Source organism: Dendropsophus ebraccatus, unplaced genomic scaffold (genome assembly GCF_027789765.1).
Source record: "Dendropsophus ebraccatus isolate aDenEbr1 unplaced genomic scaffold, aDenEbr1.pat pat_scaffold_1952_ctg1, whole genome shotgun sequence".
Classification (NCBI taxonomy): domain Eukaryota; kingdom Metazoa; phylum Chordata; class Amphibia; order Anura; family Hylidae; genus Dendropsophus; species Dendropsophus ebraccatus.
In genome coordinates, this window is record NW_027209388.1 from 17809 (window position 1) to 21349 (window position 3541).

Below are 3541 nucleotides of genomic sequence, written 5' to 3' on the forward strand. Positions count from 1 at the left end.
TCCATAGTGACAAAGTGGATCTATCTTATATCCCAATTCATATTAATAAACAAAATTATATAGAAATATACAACATGAAAAAACAGATCGGAGCAGTTGTGATTCACTCGTATGTCGTGATCAGCAGCATCAACCAGGAAATGAGTTCTTGAACCGCACGCCGTAGGTGGAACGCACGGCCATCTTAGATTATATCACCGGGGATGTAGCGTCCTGTTGCTAAGGAAACCCATGACGTCAAAGGTAAACATCAATAGAATGTAAGATAAATAATATTGTACCGTAAGTCCAACCTATTAACACAGTTGTCCGTGTTCCCGTATTATACGGTGGACAGAGCCCACGTAGACAGTATCCACCGTCTCTGATGACCCATTCGTGGGATGTCCGCGGCAATCTGTGGGGGCTTGACGGTATAGGTGCTTATTCAGACAATAAATGTCTCGTGAGTGTTAGCCAGGGTTCTTCATCTCCCGGGATGCTTTATAGGTGTTGATGCTGCAATCTCGCAACTACTGAGTTGTCACTATTTCTGCTCCGAGTGATAGGCTTTCAAATAATTTAATCTGTAATAACAAAGATATTTATGTTAGTATCAATATAATTCATATTAAATAATAAATATATACAAAATAATATTATCTGTTACAATGTATTCATTATACTCTGATGTGTCGGCAATCACGCTATTGGACAAGGCTGCATATTACGCATAGCATATCAGGCATAAACTCATATTATGTAAAAATTGATTTATTTAATGTAACAGTATTTAGGTAGGATTTTGAACTCCACATTCAATCCATGGGGTTTTAGGGAATTCAGCCGGAATATCCATTCCAATTCTCTACGTTTTAACATAGATATGCGATCACCCCCCCTCAATGGTTGGGGGATATGATCAATATACATTAATTTCAAATCGCTCTCTCTATGTCGTGCCTCTACAAAATGTTTGGAGACTGGGAGATCTAATTTTCCTTTGCGTATGGTATATCTGTGTTGTGTTATTCTTGTCTTGGCATCATAAGTGGTTTCCCCCACATATATTAGATTGCAAGGGCACCATAAGACGTAAATGATGTATTCAGTGTTACAATTAATGAATTTGTTAATTCTGTATGTTTTTCCAGTGCCCGGATGTACGAACACCTGTCCCCTCTGGACATGTCTGCAGTTAACGCAACTACCACACGGGAAACTGCCCACGGTGCGAGGACCTAAAAAGGTAAGTACAGTGTTGTTTATTTTAACATCGGTCTTCACCACTATATCTCTGATGTTCCTAGCTCTCTTATAGGACATCAACGGTCTATTCCTCAACGTAGAAATGTGAGGGTAGCTCTGTTCTATGATGTGCCAGTGTTTATTTATAATTTGGGAGATTTGTGGACTGAGTGAATTGTAAGTAGATACATATGGAATCCGTTGTTCACTGTGTCTCTGTCTTTGTGTAGTTAATAGTGTATCTCTATCCATAGGTTTAACTGCCTCAATATGTTGTTGTATTAGATTTCTAGGGTATCCCCTTGTCTGAAAATTACGAGCTAGCAACTCCACTGATTGATCCAATTTAGTGTCCTCTGATACTATACGCTTAGCTCTAAGAAACTGACTTTTGGGTAGACCACGAATCATCCTAAAAGGATGGTTAGATTCATATCTCAACAATGTGTTCTTATCTGTATTTTTCACAAATAAATCAGTTCCTAGTTTGTTTCCTATTTTATACACACGTGTGTCCAAAAAGGAAACCTCAGATGTTGAATGTGACATGGTGAATTGTATATCTCTGTCGATGGTGTTAAGGTATTTCCAAAAGTCCATCAATTGTGATTCAGTGCCCTTCCAAATGATGAAGACGTCATCTATGAATCTGAACCATCCCAGTAGATGCTGGGCATGGTCAGATCCATAGATGTACGTCTCCTCTAACTGTGCCACAAACAAATTTGCATAAGTAGGTGCTACTGGGCTACCCATCGCAGTACCTCTTTGTTGTAAATAATATTGTTTGTTAAAGAGAAAAAAATTATTCGTCAGAATCATATGTAGGAGTTCTAGCAAAAAATTTTGGCAGGGTGGTGTAAAAGTCGTGTTGTTAAGTACATGTCTAATCGCATCTAGACCTTTCTCAGTGGAGATGGAAGTATATAAACTCGCTATGTCTAAAGAAGCAAGAATGACAGATTCTGTGATCACAATGTCTTTGATTTTAAGTATAAAGTCTGAGGTGTCTCGTACATAAGATTTCATATTGGCCACGTGATCTTGTAGAATCTTATCTAAAAAGATGGATGCTTTTCTCAATACTGAACCCCTCCCTGAGACTATTGGTCTCCCTGGGGGATTCAGTAGATCTTTATGGATCTTTGGTAGAAGATACAATCTTGGGGTCTGAGGAAACTCAACCCAAAGAAATTGTCTTAATTTTTTGTCAATAATGTTATCTCTGTGTGCCTCATCAATTTTAATTTTCAGTTTTTGTTTTACAGAATTGGTTGGATCCCCAGTCAAGGGTAAGTATGTATTTGTGTCAGATAATTGTCGTTCTGCTTCTGTTATATATGTTGTTGTGTCCATCACCACTATTCCTCCCCCCTTGTCAGCAGGTTTTATGGTTAGTGTATCATTCTTTATTAACTCCTTCAGAGCTAAATCCTCCTCCTTAGTCAGGTTTGGTTTCTTCAAGAAACCTTCTGGTGTTTGTCTTCTCAACTTGTTAATGTCTTGTCTTACTAAAGCCATATATGTTTCTAGCGCATGTGATGACGTGAGAGGAACAAAGTCACTTTTGTTAAATAAATTTAAATCATCTGCAGACAATTCACAGATAACAGTTTGTGTTTGCTCGGCAGATGAATTACTCATCATGTCACTCCAAATATTTAATTTGATACGCCTGAAAAAAAGAAATAAATTCAATTCTACCTCAAACCAGTCAGTGACAGTATCAGGACAGTATTATAACCCTTTACTTAATACTTTAAGTTGTTGATCAGTAAGTATAACAGAAGAGATATTTACCACAATATTGTCATCTGTTAAGTCCATTAAGTTGGTCTGTTGTCCTCCTTCTTCTTCTCTTTCTCTAGAAATCGTCGAGTCACCTGTGTACGGGATGTTTTCACAGATGTCGACTTTCCTGTATCTGCGTCGTCTTTTACCTCCCCGTCTTGTTGAACGCTTGACTTTGAGGGGAGACGCCTTCGTTGTCCTAAAAAAGCTGCACTTGTGGTCGGTGAGTCCATGCTTTGGTTCACATTTGATCCTCTGTCTCGTCGCGGTTTTCTGTTTATAAATTGCTGCGTATTCCAACTGTAGATATTACCAGACAAATAATCTTTCTCATCTCTATGCCACTTGCTCTGTTTTATTTCTTCTGTGTCTTTACGTTGTTTAGATAAATATTCATTATGTTTAATCTTATATCTCCCATATTCATCGTCAGTCATTAAAGATTTTAACAGTATCTCCAGATCATCAATTCTCATATTCAAAGCATCCAAATCATTTTGTAGATAATCTAGATTTAACATAA

General features: G+C 37.8%; 1 long non-coding RNA gene across 1 annotated transcript; it reads right to left on the reverse strand.

Annotated features, from left to right (window-relative positions):
* Nucleotides 1-456: 456 nt before the first annotated feature.
* On the reverse strand, nucleotides 457-3300 carry LOC138775710 (uncharacterized). The gene is made up of 2 exons (XR_011360614.1): nucleotides 3028-3300; nucleotides 457-566 (listed from the first exon to the last, which is right to left on the reverse strand). It is a non-coding gene; the product is annotated as an uncharacterized lncRNA (long non-coding RNA).
* Between the last annotated feature and the right edge of the window lie 241 nt (nucleotides 3301-3541).